The 23,853-nt window shown below is 44.8% G+C and overlaps 1 long non-coding RNA gene across 1 annotated transcript in view; it reads left to right on the top strand.

Annotated features, from left to right (window-relative positions):
• Positions 1–23,853, top strand: part of LOC126175044 (uncharacterized) — a 309,906-nt gene that overhangs the window by 144,651 nt on the left and 141,402 nt on the right. The window contains exon 2 of the long non-coding RNA XR_007535515.1: positions 9,779–9,831. This is a non-coding gene — a long non-coding RNA (uncharacterized LOC126175044). The remainder of the gene's footprint in view (positions 1–9,778; positions 9,832–23,853) is intronic.

Below are 23,853 nucleotides of genomic sequence, written 5' to 3'. Positions count from 1 at the left end.
AGCTGTTGGCAAGCGGGGTGCACTCAGCTCTTGTGAGGCAAACTGAGGAGCTACTTGACCGAGAGGTAGCGGCTCTGGTCTTGTGGACTGACATACGGCCGGGAGAGCGGTGTGCTGACCAGATGCCCCTCAGTATCCGCATCCAGTGACGCCTGTGGGCTGAGGATGACACGGCGGCCGGTCGGTACCATTGGGCCTTTAAGGCCGGTGCGGGCGGAGTAAAGGTTTTTAGTTTTAATTAAATTTCCTGCAAAGAGCCAAAAAATTTTCCTGTCGGGACTGATGTTACAATATGAAGGACCATTGCATTATGTTCCTCCATAATAGTACGGCAGGATAAAGCTGTCGTATTGCGCGACTGTCACCGAAGCAAGTGCTTTACTTTGTACTGACGTTATGGCACCGTTTTGCTACACCTTAGTTTTCCATCCCTATGCCCTGTTGTTGGTATGACATCACAGGGAGCTACTAGGCGCTCTAGCGCTATATTTCTCGGGACGCAAAGGTGACTGGAGCCTGCAGATGACGTCACTCTCCGATGGTCGGCGACTTATTTCTGTCGCGTCGGCGTTTATTTACGGGATGAGTGGAACATGGTGCCAGTGACAGCGTCTGGGTCTTTGGCCCTGATCATTAACTGCTTGCCCAAAAGTTCGCTCCCTCAGCATAGACGAACGCCGACTTTCTTCACATCTTATAAACACTGTAAGTTACTTACACTGGTGACTTCATACAGAAAACAAACTTTCTATACTACTAAATGCCAACGGTCGCCCGGTTCCAGTTTGACGTTGTCTATAAACGGCTTCCAAGGGCAACCAAAATTTGACTTTCTGTATTTCATATAATTATTCACCGAATTTAGAAATTTAAAATCCTGTCCTAGTCTTCTCGTTAAGGTGCATGATGTTACGTTCAAGATTTAACACGTCAAGTATTAAAATTATAAACTGCGCATACTGAGGTGACAAAAGTCGTGAGATACCTCTCAATATCATGTCTGAACTCATTTTTCTCGGCGTAGTGCAGCAACTCGACGTGGCATGGACTCCAGAAGTCATTGGAAGATCTCACAGAAATACTGAGCCATGCTGCCTCTATGGCCGTCTATAATTGACCTCTCGATTATGTCATACAAATGTTCGATGGGATTCGTATTGAGCGATCTGGGTGACTAAATCATTCGCCGAAATGTCCAGAAGATTCTTCAAACAAATCGCGAACAATTGTGACACAGTGACGTGGTTCACTGCCATCCGTATAAATTCCACTGTTGTTTGGAAACATGAAGTCCATGAATAGCTACAAATTGTCAATGATCGGTTCAGCTGGACCTGAGGACCCAGCCCATTCCATGTAAACACAGACCACACCATTACGGAGCCACTGCCAGCTTGCACAGTGCCTTGTGAACAACTTGGGCCCATGGCTCCGTGGGGTCTGCGCCACACTCAGACACTACCATCAGCTCTTACCAACTGAAATCGGAACTCATCTAACCAGGTCACGGTTTTCCAGTCGTCTAGGATCCAACCGATGTGGTCACGAGATCAGGAGAGTTGCGGAAGGCGATGTCGTGCTTTTAGCAAATGTACTCGTGTCCCATTAACGCCAAATGTCTCCGCACTGCCCTAACGGACACGTTTGGCGTTCCTTCCACATTGTTTTCTGCTGTTATTTCACGCAGTATTGCTTGTCTGTTAGCACTGACCACTCTACGCAAACACTGCTGCTCTCGGTCGTTAAGTGAAGGCCGTTGGCCACTGTGTTGTCCGTTTTGAGAGGTAATGCCGGAAATTTGGTATTCTCGGCACGCTCTTGATACTGGGGTCTCGGTATGTTGAATTCCCTAACGATTTCCGAAAAGGAATGTCTCATGCATCTAGCTTCAACCACCACTCCGCGTTGAAAGTCTTAATTCGCGTCGTGCGGACATAATCCTGTCGGAAACATTTTCACATGACTCGCTTGAGCACAATTGACAGCTCCGCCATGCACTGCCCTTTTAATATCTTGGAAACACGATACTACCGCCATCTGTATATGTGCATATCACCATTCCAGGACTTTTGTCAGCTCACTGTATTTGAGAATCAGAGCACTTAGTAACTTCCAACAGACTACACACTTATTTTCAAACCTTTTCGAAGCTTTTTCTCGCTGACACCCACACAAAAAATTACAAGAAAAAATTAATCCTTTAACTGCGTTTTCTCCGTTTATAAGCAAAAGCCGGCCGGTGTGGCCGTGCGGTTCTAGGCGCTTCAGTCTGGAACCGCGTGACCGCTACGGTCGCAGGTTGGAATCCTGCCTCGGGCGTGGATGTGTGTGATGTCCTTAGGTTAGTTAGGTTTAAGTAGTTCTAAGTTCTAGGGGACTGATGACCACAGATGTTAAGTCCCATAGTGCTCAGAGCCATTTGAACCATATAAGCAAAACCTCAGCATCCGGCATTACGTTTTTTTCCTTTATTACTGACTCTATCAGGTACACATTTTTGCAGACAGTATCCACATACAGGGTGTTCTAGGAGGAATGCCCAATATTCAATTATATGAAGGAAACGATAATTAGGAGCTAAAAAGTCTAGTAAACATGGACGCTAAACTGCATATGTTAACAGATATGAGCACTTCATCTTCGATATAGTTAAACAAATCTCTCCTACTGAAAGTTCTTTGCTTCCATAGTGTGAGAGGTGGTAGCATGAACCAAAACAAGAGAAAAATGTCCAATAAACATGGGCTCCAAAGTTCTCACCTTCAGATCTATGAGCACATGTTCATCTTCGTTATTTTGAAACACATTTCTTCTACTGAACAAGTGCTCATAGCTCTTGAGGTATGAATTTTAGAGGCCTTATTTACTAGACTTTTCTGCTTCGAATTATCGTTCCTGTTACATCCCTGAATACTGACCATTCCTCCTAAGGTACTCTGTATACCACTGAATGTACCTGCAAAATTATATCATTGTATGTGAGACAGTTCAGGAGATATCACGTCATCAACTTTGACATGCTTGGAAAAAAAAAAGTCCAGGTGAAGACACTCGCGCACTGAGAGTTCCGTAGAAATATAATAATTTATACAGACAGTTCACCCATTCCCAGAAACGAGAATCTCAACGATTTTTGCCTGATATCGGTCCCAGTGATTCCGAGACTATTGAGATTTTTTTTAACGTCAGCTTTGACGTCGGATAACAAACGACAAAATAAATATTATTTTCGTGTGATATGATTACAAATTAACATTTTTTTAATTTTTTCCGTTAATGTACTGTGCTACTTTGCTGCTTGCCAAATTTCATTATTTACATCAGTTTAATCAGTGAGTTTGGGAGTATCGAAATACGTAATATAAATAGTCGTATCTTTCGAATGCATTAAATTAGAACAGTGGTTCTCAACTTGGGGGTAATTACCGTATCTGTTGTCGCATTGAACAGAAGTTAACATTTATTACACCGCCAAGGAACTACAGACCTTAGTACATGGCATGAATTTCAGCATGATACGTCTACCCGTTCCTAAGAAAAAGCGTTTTTAACAATCGGACGGAAGGAAGGACAGATGGACAACAAGATGACCATATATGGGTTCCGTTTCTACCGATTGAGATCCGGAAGCCTAAAATTATCTTTTCTTAAAACGGAGGGCAGATTATCCAGGCTATAGTAAGAGAGTGTTTGATAATGAGTGCACTACCAACAAACTTTAAACATAAATCGAAGCTGTTTGATGCGTGGGACTTTGACTCCTTAAATAATCGGTGGCAGGTTGACTGGTAATCCATAAGACTTGTGGACACGCTATCACGTTTCATGCACCGTATTCCTACTGGACCTACGATTAGACTCATCCGTGACACAGTGGGTGCGGTGGTTGCTTTCTTATGTATCTGGTCGGGAGAAGAGTTCGTATTACTCCATTTCAAGGTTACACCCTTTGTGGGTATTGATGTTTACTTCTAATACTTACAGGACCGATTCTGTTTTGGAGTGAAAGACGCTAATGTAAGGTTATTATAATTAACTCATAGCAGAAGTAACAATGCGAAAAAATATTTCCTTTCGTTTTCTGAGGTAAAGAAAGGTGGGATGTACAGGGTTATTCATAAGTACTTCTGGGGCTTCAAATGATGACTACACAAACACTGCAAGACACATAGAAAACAGACACACATCAACGGGCAGTGTGGGTTTTCAACTCGTATGAGAGGTGCTCAATATGGGCATCGCCTGTGACACGGGAAAAGTCAATACGTGCGTGCAACTCATTGACTCGAAATGTCCTGGATGGGGCGACAGGAGACCGCTTTGCAATTCTCTTAATTGGGTTGCCTATCTGCAGGCGCGTGCTAATTCGATGCGGCGATATGAAGAGGCGTGGAGCAGAGGGTTAACAATGGAACTTGCAGACAGCACAACTTGGAGGCGCAGGTTGTAATTATAGGTATTCTCCAAACCAGCGTGCTTCCCTTTACCAGCGCGACATTGATACAGAGCAACAACATGCAGCAAATTCCCTCTTGCTCTTTGTGGGTAACGTACGTCCTAGTAGTAGTGAAAAGGTTAAGAGTGTGAAAACGCATGTTGCGTTAACCCGGGCGTCGTAATCCACATCCAAACTCCTATCACGAAGAGAAATGCAACGAGGATCAGCCTTTAAGTTTTCACAAACCACCGCTAGATGCCACTATTGCAATATGAGATTATCGTTCTTTTAAAATTACTCATCTGTTATCGCTAAAAAATGGCAGTACGTGAAGTTAAGAACACACATATCAGTCAACAAAATCACTCGATGTAGCTGTCAAAAATCCTCAAGAAAATCGACTGTTAAGTTTTCCGACCGTGTTAACATGCTAAAGCAAAGTCAATTATTCTCGACAGGTCGTGTGGCTTTGTGGTACACGCTCGATACCCACCTCTGCCAAAGTTTAAAATACGGGTGCATGTGTCATTAACATTTCCAAGAAACAAAAAATAGATAAGAATGAAAAAGAATTTAATGTGTATTTATTTTAATCTAAATAATCTTTTATAAAAGTTAGGAAACTAAGAACGTTTATTTGCAATGAAAATTGGATTTTTGTGTGCAATATGTAATTAAAAATAAGAAGAGGTGCATTTCCTATAAAAATAGCGATTTGATATCTATTAGTTAGCATATATTTGATGAATTTTATATTCAAATGGCGTAGTATTCGAACTGAACGAAAAAATAAAAACGGAAACGAGACTCGAACCAGCGATTACCAGTCCCGAGCGCTATTGATTTTTTTAAACATATTTATGCATATGAAACTTCACGGAAGTGCTAGTACGACAAGTTTACAAAATCGCATCAGCCAGGAATCGAGCCTGAAACCTGTACGTAGCAGGAGAGAATTCTACCACACAGCCACAAGGTCAGTCGCGAAAAGTCGACGTTCCTATAGCATGTTAAAGGCGATCCCAAAACTTGAAAGTCAATGTTTTCGAGAATTTTTGAGAGTTGCGTCTATCTTGGAGGATTAATATTTGAGTTCTGAACATCACGAATCATAAATACAAGAAATTACCTGCATGTGAGTAGTTTGTTTACAATGAACACTTGAAGAAACAGTGCCGTAAAAAATTGAAATGTGATGTGAAGGATTTCGTTCGATGACTTGATTACGATTTTGCGAAAGGCTTTTCCCCACTTCTGAAGTCAGAGACTACATCTTCCAGAATTTTTTCTAATTATCTTCAAAGATGCTCAAAACTTTCAGTGCGTATTTCTCGAGACGATATTTTAAACTGGTAAACACGATTTAAAAAATGCTACTCTGTAAAATTGGATGCCGTTTTTCATTCAATAAAAAATTCGTATTTTTGCGTTTTTCGAAACAGTGCATTTTTCATAATGTTTGTTATTTAAGTTTAAAGGCAAATAAATAGGTCGATTTTCAGTACCTACATTGTCAAGTGGCTGCCATTTCGAAATGTACTAAAAGATATTTCATTTCCGAGGTTCACGCCATAGAAGATTTAATTCTTATCATGTACATATGTTTATTTTTGACTGCAGACCTATACTTCCCCCTCACCCGTGGAAACCGTTTAGTTCTGCAATCCGCGTAGAGATATTTTGGCCGCCCTTTTGTGGTGCATAGCCCCATCAATTTACCAGCCAAACATTACAGGGTGACAAATATTGAGCTATATGAAATGCAATCGTCATAACGTCTGAACGGTTTGCGTTAGGACGTTCAAACAGCAGGGTTGACCGCGGGGCACGATGGGAATTAGTATGCGCATGCATGCGACGAAGCCCACTTTCATTTGTATGGCTCCGTCAGTAAGCAAAACTGGCACATTAGGTGCTCTGAGAATACTGATTTCACGATCGAGGAGTCTTCACCCTCAACGGGTGACTGTGTGGTGCGCAGTGTACAGTCACGGAATAATCGGTGCGATATTCCTCGATGGCACGATGACTACCGAACGGTACGTTAAGGTTTTGGAAGATGATTCATCCCCATTACCCAAAGTGACCCTGATTTCGACAAGATGTGGTTCATGCAAGACGGAGCTCGACCCTGTCGATGCAGGAGAGTGTTTGATGTCCCCTAGGAGCACTTTGTGAGGACAGCGGTCTAGCTCTGGGGTATCAAGAGGCCATCGGCATGCCGGCCGGAGTGGCCGTGCGGTTCTAGGCGCTACAGTGTGGAACCGAGCGACCGCTACGGTCGCAGGTTCGAATCCTGCCTCGGGCGTGGATGTGTGTGATGTCCTTAGGTTAGTTAGGTTTAATTAGTTCTGAGGTCTAGGCGACTGATGACCTCAGAAGGTAAGTCGCATAGTGCTCAGAGCCATTTGAACCAGCCATTGGCATGGGCCTCGATTGGCCACCAAATTCTGCGGATCTGATCACATGTGACTCCTTTTTGTGTGACTATGTTTAAAGACAAGGTGTGCAGTAATAACCCCAAAACCATTGCTGAGCTGAAAACAGCCATTCAGGAGATCATCGACAGCATCGGATGTTCCGACATTTCAGTGCGTCATGCAGAATTTTGCTATTTGTCTGCGCCACTTCATCGCCAATGATGGCAGGCATATAAACATCTCGTAACCCAAATCCGAATATCTGTAGAGAACAGTATGAGATTTTTCACTCTGCAGCGGAGTGTGCACTGATATGAAACTTCCTGGCAGATTAAAACTGTGTGCCAGACCGTAACTCGAATTCGGGATCTTTGCCTTTCTCAGAGAAATGGTCTACCACTGAGCTACCCCAGCGCGACTCACGACTCGTCCTCGCGGCTTCGATTCTACCTGTACCTCGTCTCCTGACAGAACTGAAGCTGTGAGAACGAGTCGTGAGTCGTGCTTGGGTAGCTCAGTGGGAGAGCATTTGCCCACGATAGGCAAAGGTCCCGAGTTCGAGTCTGGCACACAGTTTTAATCTGCCAGGAAGTTTCATCTGTAGCGCCACGCGGGATTAGCCGAGCGGTCTTAGGCGCTGCAGTCATGGACTGTGCGGCTGGTCCCGGCGGAGGTTCGAGTCCTCCCTCGGGCATGGGTGTGTGTGTTTGTCCTTAGGATAATTTAGGTTAAGTAGTGTGTAAGCTTAGGGACTGATGATCTTAGCAGTTAAGTCCCATAAGATTTCACACAAATTTGAACACTGTTCATCAGCAGTGACGTTTACATGTTGAATAAAGTGTGTGCACGCCATAGTTTGTAACTAATTTACGTTTTTTCCCTTATAGTTCAATAACTGTCACCCTGTATGTACATAGTATTTAAGACATTTACTCGTATGAAAAAATATTTGCTTCCAGAAGAAAAGCTGAACGTGAGCATAAAATTATGCTACGAGACTGGCAAATTCCCTTAAGACGTCGGTTTCACGTCGAGGCTGCCCAAGTTGGGCGTTGTGGACGGGTAGACCCACAGAGTGCGCTGGAGTGATCTCGCTCCCCCCACCCACTCCACCCCCACCTCTCCCTTCTCCGCCGCCACGCTCCAGTTGGCAGCCGGCCTCAGGCGGCTCCGTGGATTCCCGGAAGGCCGTTTGCAGACGACGCCACATAGTCCGCGCCTTTCCCTCACTCTGCCGGAACGACAACCGCGTCGCAGCATAAGTTCGCACTTTTAACAGCCAGACCTGACGTTCTGCACGCCCCGCCGTTCCCACAGCGCAGTTCCGTGGTGCTTACGTGTAGCCTTTCATGTACTTGCGGGACTCTGACAATAGGCGACTGTTTGACTATTGAGGTGCATTAAATTGCACGTTACGGCGGTTGGCGCTATGTAAGACGACGATGCGAGAGGGAGCATCTCCGCGCTAGTCCTGCGGAAATCGTATTTTCTGTTGAACTGTTCCTTTGTTTGAAAGACTGACGCTACTATTACCTACGTGCTCGTTCAGATGGCGGGTGTGATTATCTGCTGAAACTGCTGGCGTTTGACAGTCCATTACGTCTCCTGTTTGCAGGCATCAGGTTTCGTTCCAGTACGGTACATGATCGTGGCTGGAATAATTACTGAGAAAGGAACCGCGTCTGTTCGTCGTCACCGGCTGCTCTTTCAAGTTGAAGTTGTGCTGGAGGGAACTGACACCATGAATCCTGCAGGGCTGTCCATAAATCCGTAAGAGTACGCGGGGGTGAAATCTTTTCTGTACAGCACGTTGCAAGGCATCCCAGAAACGCTCAGGAATGCTCATGTCTGGGAGTTTGGTGGCCGCGGAAATTTTTAAACGCAGAAGAGTGTTCCTGGAGCCACTCTGTAGCAATTCTGGACGTGTGGGGTGTCGCATTGCCCTGCTGGAATTGCCAAAGTCCGTCGGAATGCGCACAATGGACATGGATGGGTGCAGATGATCAGACAGTATGCTTGCGTACGTGTCACCTGCCAGAGTCGTATCTAGACGTATCAGGGGTTCCATATGACTCCCACTGCACAGGCTCCACACCATTACAAAGCCTCCACCAGCTTGAACAGTACCCTGCCGATTCCATGGATTCACGAGGTTGTCTCCACACCCGTACTCGTCCATCTGCTCGATGCAATTTGAAACGAGACTCGTCCGACCAGGCAACACGTTTCCAGTCATCAACAGCCAAATGTCAAGTGTTGACTGGCCTGGGCGAGCCTAAAGTCTTTTGTCGTGCACTCATCAAGGGTACACGAGTGGGCCTCCGGCTCCGAAAGCCCGTATCGGTGATGTGTCGTTGAATGGTTCGCACGCTGACACTTATTGATGACCCAGCACTGAAATCTGCAGAGATTTGTGGAAGGGTTGCACTTCTGTCACGCTGAACGATTCTTTTTAGTCGTCGTTGGTCGCGTTCTTGCAGGATCTTTTTCCGGCCGCAGCGATGTCGGAGATTTGATGTTTTACCCGATTCCTCATATTCACGGTACACTCGTAAAATGGTCGTACGGGAAAATCCCTCTTCATCGCTACCTGCCCCATCGCTCCTGCGCCGACTATAACACTGTGTTCAAACTCACTTAAATCCTGATAACCTGCAGCAGTAACCGCCTAACAGCTGCGCCAGACACTTGTTGTCTTATATAGGCGTTGCCGATCGCAGCGCCGTATTCTGCCTGTTCACATATCTCTGTATTTGACTACGCATGCCTATACCAGTATCTTTGGCGCTTCAGTGTAACTGCACATGTAACATTCACCCATAAAGTTTTAATTACTCTAAACTAATTACTTTGTCAAAACTTAAATTTCACAAATATCTTCATTTGTGTATTACTAATTAACTGATTCCCTTGTTTACAGGAGGGTCTCGACATTTGAGGCGCTACACTTCCGTGTGAGTAACTTTCCGAGAGGTAAGAACATGCTGAAAGACAATTTGTTTTCAACAGTTTCATTATTTTCAGAATTTGTAGCGTTCACCCCTGTACGTTAGCGGTCAGCATGTCTCATTGCCATTGGTGGAACGGAGTTCAGTTCCCAGTTCTGCCACTGATCAGTGAGCGAACTCAAGCTGATTGGATTAAATCTCTTTCACGCCGTTAGAGGGGCTACTTGGAACAGGAGTAGTGGCTCCAAAACCCGGAAACAGGGAGGAAGTTGAAAGGCTGGCAATTGCTGTGAGAACAATGAGCTCATCGGATGCCCCTCCATACGGCACCGCATTCAAATGACGTTGTTAGGCCGAATGGATAGTACGGTAGATGGACAGATGGTACGGTGGCCGATCCACAATGCGTGGTCTGCAGTACTATTTTTTTAGGTTTTTTAGGATATAGCTTTCCTCATTGTGGTAAGACGTGAGTTCTGATGCAGGTAATGGATTAATGAAATACGCAGTTCCACCAGAATCCAAGACAATTCGCCACTGCAGCGCCGCCAAGCGGCTAGCATATAGAAGCACACTGCGAAATGATTGTGCATTGTGTATAATTATGGAGTGGCGAAGCACATTCAAAATGCAAATAAGTTCTTATTTCGGAGCTTATTGTGATGCTAAAAATATGGAAAGGCGTTCTGTAGTGTCCATTGAAATAATAATTTATTCCTTTTTTAGGCAGTATGGTATCGATAAGAGAGACAGATGGAAATTCTTTAGTTTTCTTCAAAGCGATTTAGAATAATCTTTACTGACAGATTTGCATAAGAGGTCAAAACCAGGAAAGATGTAAGACAATTTAGTCACCACTGATGTTTATTTGTTCAATGAAAAGGGAATGAGGAGGGGTAAAGGACTGTTGTTGTTTGCCAAGGGCAGTTCTTGTTCACTTTCTGCCACCACTGCTACGACACCAATTTATCGTATTGTATCCATGATTACTGGGTGTCGTATCAACGGTGGCAGGAAGTGAACAGGAATTGCCTTTCGTGCGAAATGTAACGGAACGTGCTCTAGCTGTAGTTCAAGATATGCGCATAAATAAGAAGAAAGCGTCACTGGCAGACATGCCGAAGGACCAAATGTCACACCTGGGAAAGTGAATTTTAAAGATGTATACACATTTTCATATCTGGGAAGCAGAATAGATAAACCCAGGAGGCACACGCAACGCACAGAAACGAGTACGAGAGCGAAAGGGCGTTTAGAAGAAAGATGTAGCAGCTATTTTTTAATGTATTACAATGAATCTGAAACCCGTGAAGAAACTCTTGCAACGAACTACAATCGGGGCAAAGCGTCCGAGAGTACGTGCCAAGCATGCGGATATACCCGTATTCCAAAGGAACGTAAACGCATCAGGTCACAATTGATTTCTCGTCTTACACGATTTTTCTTGATACGAGGGTGGTTTGAAAAGTTCTCGGAACGGAATAGAAAAAAGTACTTACATCACTGAAACTTTATTTTTCAATGTAGTCTCCTTGTAGATTAATGCACTTGGTGCAACGATGTTCCAGTGCCTTGATCCCCATCTCGAAAATGGGTTTCTTCCAGGCCTGCAAAATAGTTGTCAACTCCGGCTATCAGTTCTTCGTTTGAACTGAATCTTCGTCCACCAAGAAAAATATTCAGTTTCGGGAGGAGATGTAAGTCTGACGGAGCCATATGAGGTGAATAAGGCGGGTGTGGCAACAATTCGTACCTTAGTTCATGTAATTTTGCCATGGCGATGGCACATGTGTGCGAGCGCTCTTTGTCTTGATGGAAGATGATTTTCTTACTTGCTAAACCTGTTCTTTTATTGCATATCTTTTGTTGCAATTTATGCAGGAGTTTAGCATAATTCTAATAATTGCTTGCCCAGTGGGGAGATAATCTACAAACAGACTCCCCTTCGCATCCCAGAACACTGATGCCATGACATTTCCCGCCGAAAGAATTTTCTTTGCTTTCTTTGGTGGCAGAGAATCAGCGTGTTCCACAGCTTTGACTGTTGCTTTGTCTATGGGGTATAGTAGTGCACCCAAGTTTCATCTGTGTCACAAACCGGCTCAAAAAATGTTGTTAGTTTCTCCTAAAACAGGCCAGACATTGTTCCGATATGTCCATTCTCACGAGTTTTTGAGTCAGCGCCAAGAGCTGCGGCACCGATCTTGCAGATAATTTTTTCATTTCTAATTCTTCAGTTAAAATGTGGTATACCCTTTCAGATGACATCTGGCAAGCGTGAGCAATTTCACGCACTTTGAATCAGCGATCCACGATGACCATTTTGTGGACTTTCGCAGTGATTTCTGGAATAGTGACAGATCTTGGCCGACCACTGTGCGGATCATCATCTAAGCTCTCCTGACCAAGTTGAAATTCATTTGTCCACTTGGCAACAGTTGAATATGAAGGAGCAGAGCCCCCAGCGTATTCTGGAAACCGGCATGAATGTCTTTTGCTTTCATACCTTTCTTTACGAGGTACTTAATCACTGCTCGAATCTCGATTTGTTCCATCTTCGCATATCACAACGCAGGAACAACGATAGAGGCACGTCACCGCCACAGGTCCCTTCCCAGAGCAATGAAGTGGCACGTGTTCACTGGCAGCAGTCCAATGAAGGCGTGAACAACTCGTGCTCTAGCGCTGACCTCTCGTAGTGATTCCGAGAACTTTTCAAACCACCCTCGTACAATTCCGGCTCTGCTACTATGAACAGCACGTACACTCCTGGAAATGGAAAAAAGAACACATTGACACCGGTGTGTCAGACCCACCATACTTGCTCCGGACACTGCGAGAGGGCTGTACAAGCAATGATCACACGCACGGCACAGCGGACACACCAGGAACCGCGGTGTTGGCCGTCGAATGGCGCTAGCTGCGCAGCATTTGTGCATCGCCGCCGTCAGTGTCAGCCAGTTTGCCGTGGCATACGGAGCTCCATCGCAGTCTTTAACACTGGTAGCATGCCGCGACAGCGTGGACGTGAACCGTATGTGCAGTTGACGGACTTTGAGCGAGGGCGTATAGTGGGCATGCGGGAGGCCGGGTGGACGTACCGCCGAATTGCTCAACACGTGGGGTGTGAGGTCTCCACAGTACATCGATGTTGTCGCCAGTGGTCGGCGGAAGGTGCACGTGCCCGTCGACCTGGGACCGGACCGCAGCGACGCACGGATGCACGCCAAGACCGTAGGATCCTACGCAGTGCCGTAGGGGACCGCACCGCCACTTCCCAGCAAATTAGGGACACTGTTGCTCCTGGGGTATCGGTGAGGACCATTCGCAACCGTCTCCATGAAGCTGGGCTACGGTCCCGCACACCGTTAGGCCGTCTTCCGCTCACGCCCCAACATCGTGCAGCCCGCCTCCAGTGGTGTCGCGACAGGCGTGAATGGAGGGACGAATGGAGACGTGTCGTCTTCAGCGATGAGAGTCGCTTCTGCCTTGGTGCCAATGATGGTCGTATGCGTGTTTGGCGCCGTGCAGGTGAGCGCCACAATCAGGACTGCATACGACCGAGGCACACAGGGCCAACACCCGGCATCATGGTGTGGGGAGCGATCTCCTACACTGGCCGTACACCACTGGTGATCGTCGAGGGGACACTGAATAGTGAACGGTACATCCAAACCGTCATCGAACCCATCGTTCTACCATTCCTAGACCGGCAAGGGAACTTGCTGTTCCAACAGGACAATGCACGTCCGCATGTATCCCGTGCCACCCAACGTGCTCTAGAAGGTGTAAGTCAACTACCCTGGCCAGCAAGATCTCCGGATCTGTCCCCCATTGAGCATGTTTGGGACTGGATGAAGCGTCGTCTCACGCGGTCTGCACGTCCAGCACGAACGCTGGTCCAACTGAGGCGCCAGGTGGAAATGGCATGGCAAGCCGTTCCACAGGACTACATACAGCATCTCTACGATCGTCTCCATGGGAGAATAGCAGCCTGCATTGCTGCGAAAGGTGGATATACACTGTACTAGTGCCGACATTGTGCATGCTCTGTTGCCTGTGTCTATGTGCCTGTGGTTCTGTCAGTGTGATCATGTGATTTATCTGACCCCAGGAATGTGTCAATAAAGTTTCCCCTTCCTGGGACAATGAATTCACGGTGTTCTTATTTCAATTTCCAGGAGTGTATATTACGTTGCACTAAGATTTTGTTGTTATATGTAGATATTAACTGGAGATATGGTATTACTTTAATTACATTTTCCTATCCTTATTCGAAAAGTCCCTGCCATGTTTAGTGTCTGGGAAATACGAAAGTAACAGCATTAAAAATAGCAACTGCTCAGTTTATATCCCGTCATTTTTCTGGTAAATGATACTTGGTAAACGCTTGGAGCACTAGCATCGCTTCATCTGTCAAACGGTTGTATTTTTTGCCTAAAGAGTTTCGCGACTGTGTGTCGTAGACTGTGGTTCCACAATTTTTGTTTATTAACAAAAGTAAGTACTCGAAAATAAGCATCCTTGAAGCCAGCTAAAATGATACAATGTTTCCCACTCCAAAGAGGCCCTACAGACATGAGTAGTAATACCGCTGAAATCGTGCCGTGTAATTTGTGACGTTTGGCGTGGCAACACTGCTCTCTGCAACATTGTTTGACGTTACAGTGTGTTTCCGCACGTCGCTGTGGCTGGAGCTCAGTGTTTAGTGCTTAAGTATTCCTATTCTGTCGAAGAGCGCATGTGAAACAATATTGGATTTCTGGTTCCATTAACAGATGTCAGCGAATGTTTGTTGAACGGTTTGGTGACTAACATATAGCCCGCATCTCGTGGTCGTGCGGTAGCGTTCTCGCTTCCCACGCCCGGGTTCCCGGGTTCGATTCCCGGCGGGGTCAGGGATTTTCTCTGCCTCGTGATGGCTGGGTGTTGTGTGCTGTCCTTAGGTTAGTTAGGTTTAAGTAGTTCTACGTTCTAGGCGACTGATGACCATAGATGTTAAGTCCCATAGTGCTCAGAGCCATTTGAACCATTTGACTAACATATACCGTCTAAATGCTGCATACAAATGTTAGTGAACAAGATGGACAGCAGTGGAACAGTGTTGGATCTTCACGGCGGGGCACGGCCGCCATTATCGGGAGAAAAAATGACTAACGTGAAACAACGATTGTTGGCCTCTCCTGCAAAGTCTGTTCGACATTTACCTCAGGAATGTGGAATGTCACGGAGCACATGTCACAGAGTTGGGAAGAAAGCCAGCGTGTATTCATACAGGTTTAAAGTTGTTCAGGAACTGAATGTCGCTGACAAACGCACTGTATTTTGTTGTTGGTTTCAGCAATTTATTGCTCAGAGGCCAGAAATATTGCAGTACACATGGTTCAATGATGAGGTGTTCCAAGTCTTTGGCTATGTAAACTCTCAGAAACCACGTCAATGAAAATCCACGTGCACTGGTCGAGCAACCCCTGCATTCACAAAAGACTGGCGTGTTCTGTGCAATATCAAGCGTCACATCATTGGAACAGTTTTTTTCTAGTCTACTGTAACAAGTAAAGTTTGCATTGAAATGTTTCTGGAATTTGTGTACCAGTTGGACGATGAAGAACTTACCCTCGGCTGGTGCAGACAGGATGTTGTTTCATTTTCCCCAGCGGAGCACTTTTGAAAGGACTGTGGCCCCCAAGGTCACCTGATTTAATACCACCTGACTGTTTCCTCTGGGGTGGTCTTAAGGCAAGGTCTGCAAGTACAAACCGCACAGTTTGGAAAATTTATGATAGAGAACATCATCTGTGAAATCCAGGCAGTGACCCCAGAGCCTTTGGCAGCAACATTCCTGAATCTGCAGCATCTTGTTCAACTGTGTTTACAAGTGGAGGGTGGTCTCTTCCAACACCTTTTGTGATTCACCTTTATATCCCCATGAACAAGGGATGTCAAGGGTAGCCGAAAGCGCTAACACACTGCTTCGGGTAGGCGCGCAGGCCCCAGATCGAATCCGTCTGGCGGACTAATGACGAAAGCCGGTGTGCCAGCCAGCCTGGATGTGGTTTTTAGGCGGTTTTCCACATTCCACTAGGTGAATACCGGGCTTGTCCCCACGTTCCGCCTCTGTTATATGACTCGCAGACATCTGAAACACGTTCGCACTATTCCATGGATTACACTCGACACAGACAATTTGGGTACACACATTACGTCCCGGAGGGGTATGGGGTGGCGACAGGAAGGGCATTCGGCCACCCCTTCAAATTAACAAACCAAATCCGGTTCACCATAACAGCAGACCCCACAAGTCGGGATTAATGCCTGGAAAGAGAGAGAGAACAAGGGATGTCATGTTCATTTCATTTCCTTTAAGTGTAATACAAGAAATTGTATGTTTGTGGTGCCTCTTTCGAGTGGGACACCCGGTACGTCCGAAAGCCTCCAGGCCATCGTCTTATTTGTATGTAAGGTCACCTGACTAAACAGTCACCGCCTTTAAAAAAAATGCTAGTCGGTATAAAGAGTCATAGACGGTACGGAACTGGTGTCAGTTGGCTGCGAAACCTTCCGCCGCTCACGTGCACTGTAGGTCACGGCAGTAAACTGGTGGGTACGTGACACTTCATTGTATGGAATCGGCTCAGTAGGTTAGCCGACTCGCAAAGGCTCTGAACACTATGGGACTAAACATCTGAGGTCATCAGTCCCCTAGAACTTAGAGCTTCTTAAACCTAACTAACCTAAGGACATCACGCACATCCATGCCCAAGGCAGGATTCGAACCTGCGACCGTAGTGGTCGCGCGGTTCCAGACTGAAGTGCCTAGAACCGCTCGGCCACTCTGGCCGCGACTTGCAAAGGTGTCACAATGGTAGGAAAGAGCTATTGTTGATGAAATAACCTTTCCGTCACCATTCGAGGTTTTTTTTATTTATATTTTGCACTACACAATTCGGGAAATGTACGCCAGTTTTAAATATGTTTTGTATGTGCTATGCATTAATTCGTTTTTCTTTTTTCCCCACGTGTGAAGTGCTGCATTAAGAAGTCTGTTAAAAAAAATTCCGGAACTTTATCTATAAACTTTTTCTACGCTTAACTTTTACTTATTGTGGATGGTCTCCCTAGAAATATTCTCCTCCACAATTGATACACCGCCCAACGACTTTTCCACTTCCGGAAGCAGTGTTAGAGTCTCTTGCTGGGTCGCGCGAAGCGCAGTCTGCGAATTTTCTGATATCACGTCTATCGTTGCAAATCTTCATCCTTTCAACGGTGTTTTCAGCTTCAGATACAAAAGAAAGTCCGCATGGGCCAGACCTGGAGAGTACGAAGGCTAAGGCAGCACACAGATTTCGTTTTTTGTGCAAAAGTCACGCACCAACGGGGATGAATGTGCGGTTGCGTTATCGTGATTTAAGAGGCATTATTTGTATAGTCACATATCAGGCCGTTTCCTTCTCACATTTTCTCGCAGGTGTCGCAACATGACCCGATACTACCATTGTTTAACAATTTGTCCCTTTGGCACGAATTCATGGTGAGCTAATCCTCCAGAGTCAAAGAAAACTATCAGAACGGCTTTGACATTTGACCTAAGCTGACGAGCTTTTTCTGGTCTTTGAGAACCTTTCCCCACCCATTGTCAAGACTGAACGTTGGTCCCAACATCATAACCGTAGAGCCACGTCTCCTCACCAGTTATGATTCTCTTAAGGAACATCTCGTTCTCATCTCCGCGATCCGTAAGCTCTTCACAGATTGCAAACGAAGGTCTTTCTGGTCTTGACTCATGAGCCGTGGGACGAACTTGGCGGCAACACGATGCATTCCAAGATGCTGTGCCAGGATCTTATAACAAGATACAACTGAAATGTTACATTCTTCTGCAATTTGTCGGACAGTTAATCTACGACTGGTACACACACTTTCGTTAACGTTCCTGACATGAGCGTCGAAGGGCGTCCTGAGCGACGGTCATATTTAACTTCCGTCCGGCCATTTTTAAACCGTGTGAACCATTCGTAACACCGAGTACGGCTTAAGCACTCAACACCGTAGGCTTCCTCCATCATTTGGCGTGTCTCTGTAAATTTTTTCTAGGGATTCACGCAAAATTTAATGCAGACGCGTTGCTTCTCTAGCTCTGTCATCTAGAAATTCGCAAACTGTTGGACATAACGTACTATTCAATACAGCACTGAACAATAACTAACAGACACAAAACAATGAAACTTCCGTAAATTACACATTGAACAAAGACTTCCGCAGGGGCGCCAACCGCATGTCGCTCCAATACACCATTGGCGCGAAATTACGAACTTTCCGGAATCTTTTGAACTGAACTCGTATTCTGTTGTCTTTTCTGTAATGTATAAAAACACGCGCATTTTTTAATTAATCATGGATCTTTATATATAGAGTTAGTCGCGAAATTTGGAAAGAAATGCTATTCACTTCTTTCTTCTTGTCACTTGGGCAGAAACCCAACTGTATTAAACATCACGCAGAATTTTCTGCTCACAGTTCACGATGGAATCAGCGAGCATACGTAAACTAACATGTTTCTACATGTAGTCAAGAGAGATAACGCTATAGGTCATCTAAAGAGTGTGTATACTTTCGTACAGAGTATTTATTTGAATAAGCTGGATCATTATTGCTTACACAGGGTGTCCCCTCCTAAGAGTAGCCAGGCGCATTTCTAGCGGATAGCTGGAATCAGCCCAAACAAATGCTGCTCGCCACGTCTTTCACACGACGCCCAGTGTCTACAGAAGGCGGCGGTTTCTTTCCTGCTACAAAAAAATTATTTTTAAAGCGGAATTTTACGCGTCCATTTGATAGAGCTGTCGCAAATTAGTATAGTGCGATGTTCGTTTTATTGACATGGACATTAAAATACGAAGAATAGCCAGTACTCCAGCAACCCAACTGTATTAAACATCACAAACTTCACAGCAAACACAAACACAGCCAAAGCCTTGCAGACAAACAAAAATTACACGAAGCGAAATGTAGTATGAGGAGGGCTATGCGAGAGGCGTTCAATGAATTCGAAAGAAAAGTTCTATGTACTGACTTGGCAGAAAATCCTAAGAAATTTTGGTCTTATGTCAAAGCGGTAGGTGGATCAAAACAAAATGTCCAGACACTCTGTGACCAAAATGGTACTGAAACAGAGGATGACAGACTAAAGGCCGAAATACTAAATGTCTTTTTCCAAAACTGTTTCACAGATTAAGACTGCACTGTAGTTCCTTCTCTAGATCGTGGCACAGATGACAAGATGGTAGATTTCGGAATAGATGACAGAGGGATAGAAAAACAATTAAAATCGCTCAAAAGAGGACAGGCCGCTGGACCTGATGGGATACCAGTTCGATTTTACACAGAGTACGTAGTAACTTGCCCCCCCCCCCCTTTCTTGCGGTGTACCGTAGGTCACTAGAAGAGCGTAGCGTTCCAAAAGATTGGAAAAGGGCGCAGGTCATCCCCGTTTTCAAGAAGGGACGTCGAACAGATGTGCAGAACTATATAGACCCATATCTCTAACGTCGATCAGTCGTAGAATTTTGGAATAAGTATTATGTTTGAGTTTAATTACTTTTCTGGAGACTAGAAATCTACTCTGTAGGAGTCAGCATGGGTTTCGAAAAAGACGATCGCGTGAAACCCAGCTTGCGCTATTCGTCCACGAGACTCGGAGGACCATAGACACGGGGTCCCAGGTAGATGTCGTTTTTCTTGACTTCCGCAAAGCATTTGATACAGTTCCCCACAGTCGTTTAATGAACAAAGTCAAAGCATATGGACTACAAGACCAATTGTGTGATTGGATTGAAGAGTTCCTAGATAACAGAAAGCAGCATGTCATTCTCAATGGAGAGAAGTCTTCCGAAGTAAGAGTGATTTCAGGTGTGCCGCAGGGGAGTGTCGTAGGACCGTTGTTATTCACAATATATATATATATATATATATATATATATATATAAAACCTTGTGGATAACATCGGAAGTTCACTGAGGCTTTTTGCGAATGATGCTGTGGTGTATCGAGTGGTTGTAACAATGGGAAATTGTATTGAAATTCAGGAGGATCTGCAACGAATTGACGCATGGTGCAAGGGATGGCAATTGAATCTCAATGTAGACAAGTGTAATGTGCTGCGAATTCATAGAAGGAAAGATCCTTTATCATTTAGCTACAATATAGCAGGTCAGCAACTGGAAGCAATTAATTCCATAAATTATCTGGGAGTAGGCATTAGGAGTGATTTAAAATGGAATGACCATATCAAATTAATCGTCGGTAAAGCGGATGCCAGACTGAGATCCATTGGAAGAATTCTAAGGAAATGCAGTCCGAAAACAAAGGAAGCAGGTTACAGTACACTTGTTCGCCCTCTGCTTGAATACTGCTCACCGGTGTGGGATCCGTACCAGATAGGGTTGATAGAACAGATAGAGAAGATCCAACGGAGAGCAGCGCGCTTCGTTACAGGATCATTTAGCAATCGCGAAAGCGTTACGGAGATGATAGATAAACACCAGTGGAAGACTCTGCAAGAGATACGCTCAGTAGCTCGGTACGGGCTTTTGTTGTAGTTTCGAGAACATACCTTCACCGAGGAGCCAGGCAGTATATTGCTCCCTCCTACATATATCTCGCGAAAAGACCATGAGGATAAAATCAGAGAGATTAGAGTCCACACAGAGGCATACCGACTATCTTTCTTTCCACGAACAATACGAGACTGGAATAGAACGGAGAACCGATAGAGGTACTCAGGATACGTAAAGTTCCGCTTTAAAAATAATTTTGTTTGTAACTAGAAACAATCCGACGATTTTTGTCAATGATGGATGTTGCGTGAAAGACCGGACGAGCAGCATTTGTTTGGGCTGACTCAGGTTGCTCATTACAATAACGAAATTGTACATATCTGCCGAAACACCAGAGAAAATGCGCCTGACGATTCTTACGAGGGACACCCTGTATATTTACAGTGGTTCTTATTTTTGTGTTAGTATTGTGTTTGGACATGCTCGTGAGCACACCGTGAATGCAGTTGCCCGACTTGTTGGTGTATAAATATGGGGAGGGATAGCTGATGTCAGTGAATGCAGGTCCATACCAGCCTGTTTTCTAGCGATCACTGAAATAGAGCTCAGCGCAAGAGATCTTTGGGGCAGAGAGCCTAGCAAGAAGCCATTGCTCACAGCAACACGTGTAAGCTGCATGTCTTAAATGAGCGAAACAACGCAAACGGAACAGTATCTGACTGCAGGAGTGCAGTGTGGTCCAGCGAGTGTGGATTTTACTTGTTTTGAAATGATGCGAGGTGTCGAGTGAGTTGTTTAACGATCAGTGTGTGAAGCGTTGAGTTTCGGTCAGTGCGTGTTGGGGCTGATTTGCGAACCATGACTTCGTCCACTCATTCAGATTGCTGTGAACATGAACGATGACGATTACCTCAATATTATGGGTGTCCAAGGGTTGCCTTTTCTTATATATCTTCAAGCTGAGCACGCTGCGAACATTGCCGTCTTTTAAGATGACAACAATTATGTTCACCGATTTTTCCTAATTTGGTTGGTTGATTTGGGGGAGGGGACCAAACATCTAGGTCATCAGTCCCATCTGATTAGGGAAGGAAGTCAGCGTGCTCTTTCAAAGGAACAATCTGGGCATTTCCCTGAAGCTATTTAGGGAAATCACGGAAAATCTAAATCAGGATGGCCGGACGCAGGTTTGAACAGTCATCCTCCCGAATGCGAGTCCAGTGTGCTAACAATTACGCCCACCTCGCTTGGGGCGTTCCTGGTTTGATGAAACCTCAAGTACGCTACCGCACCTTGATCGAGCCGGTCCCACTCCTACAGTAAATGTCTGGAGCTATTCGAAAGAGCGGATGAAGAGTAGCAATTATCATCCCCGCAATACGATAGTTCTGCTGGATCTTATCACTAATGAGCGGCTCCAGCTGGATACGACAAACCTGAAGAAACTTTTGGATTCTCGTCCTCACCGATTTGCATCCATTATGAAGGTTAGAGGTGATGATGTACGGTATTAGTATGATGTCCCCTGGGAGTGGCTAAGTTTTTGTCCGGTGTCCTTACCTTTGTCTCTCGTAGTTCAGGTTCCAACACCTGCAAAGCAGCCACCACAGTGAGTAGGTTGCTTCTGCTTTGATGTCGCTTGTCGCTTTGCCGTGCCTCAAAACACCAGTTCTGTAGATTTCTCTTTACTTCTTCAATTAGTCCATAGAATATACTGAATACCACACGGTGTCGTCCTAATTGTACCAAAACAAGTTATCTTCTTTATTTAGCTAAGCGGTATCAATTTATATACGAGTTTCTCCTGAAAGTTTTAATTGTCTTATGGTATACGCTTGCGTGAATATGGACATACCTGAACGTATAATGAGCGTAAAAACATGCATTCCGACCGAACACACGCTTCTGCTTAGATGTCGGTTGGGTTGTTGTTGTTGTTGTTGTTGTTGTTGTGGTCTTCAGTCCTGAGACTGGTTTGATGCAGCTCTCCATGCTACTCTATCCTGTGCAAGCTTCTTCATCTCCCAGTACCTACTGCAACCTACATCCTTCTGAATCTGCTTAATGTATTCATCTCTTGGTCTCCCCCTACGATTTTTACCCTCCACGCTGCCCTCCAATACTAAATTGGTGATCCCTTGATGCCTCAGAACATGTCCTAACAACCGATCCCTTCTTCTGGTCAAGTTGTGCCACAAACTTCTCTTCTCCCCAATCCTATTCAATACTTCCCCATTAGTTATGTGATCTACCCATCTAATCTTCAGCATTCTTCTGTAGCACCACATTTCGAAAGCTTCTATTCTCTTCTTGTCCAAACTATTTACCGTCCATGTTTCACTTCCATACATGGCTACACTCCATACAAATACTTTCAGAAATGACTTCCTGACACTTAAATCTATACTCGATGTTAACAAATTTCTCTTCTTCAGAAACGCTTTCCTTGCCATTGCCAGTCTACATTTTATATCCTCTCTACTTCGACCATCATCAGTTATTTTACTCCCCAAATAGCAAAACTCCTTTACTACTTTAAGTGTATCATTTCCTAATCTAATTCCCTCAGCATCACCCGACTTAATTCCACTACATTCCATTATCCTTGTTTTGCTTTTGTAGATGTTCATCTTATATCCTCCTTTCAAGACACTGTCCATTCCATTCAATTGTTCTTCCAAGTCCATTGCCGTCTCTGACAGAATTACAATGTCATCGGCGAACCTCAAAGTTTTTATTTCTTCTCCATGGATTTTAATACCTACTCCGAATTTTTCTTTTGTTTCCTTTACTGCTTGCTCAATATACAGATTGAATAACATCGGGGAGAGGCTACAACTCTGTCTTACTCCCTTCCTAACTACTGCTTCCCTTTCATGTCCCTCGACTCTTATAACTGCCATCTAGTTTCTGTACAAATTGTAAAAAGCCTTTCGCTCCCTGTATTTTACCCCTACCACCTTTAGAATTTGAAAGAGAGTATTCCAGTCAACATTGTCAAAAGCTTTCTCTAAGTCTACAAATGCTAGAAACGTAGATTTGCCTTTCCTTAATCTTTCTTCTAAGATAAGTCGTAAGGTCAGTATTGCCTCACGTGTTCCAGTATTTCTACAGAATCCAAACTGATCTTCCCCGAGGTCGGCTTCTACTAGTTTGTCCATTCGTCTGTAAAGAATTCGTGTTAGTATTTTGCAACTGTGGCTTATTAAACTGATAGTTCGGTAATTTTCACATCTGTCAACACCTGCTTTCTTTGGGATTGGAATTATTATATTCTTCTTGAAGTCTGAGGGTATTTCGCCTGTTTCATACATCGTGCTCACCAGATAGTAGAGTTTTGTCAGGACTGTCTCTCCCAAGGCCGTCAGTAGTTCCAATGGAATGTTGTCTACTCCGGGGGCCTTGTTTCGACTCAGGTCTTTCAGTGCTCTGTCAAACTCTTCACGCAGTATCGTATCTCCCATTTCATCTTCATCTACATCCTCTCC

Source organism: Schistocerca cancellata, chromosome 3, assembly GCF_023864275.1.
Source record: "Schistocerca cancellata isolate TAMUIC-IGC-003103 chromosome 3, iqSchCanc2.1, whole genome shotgun sequence".
Classification (NCBI taxonomy): domain Eukaryota; kingdom Metazoa; phylum Arthropoda; class Insecta; order Orthoptera; family Acrididae; genus Schistocerca; species Schistocerca cancellata.
The sequence above is the reverse complement of the archived record's forward strand: the minus strand, read 5'-3'. Positions and strand labels throughout refer to the sequence as shown.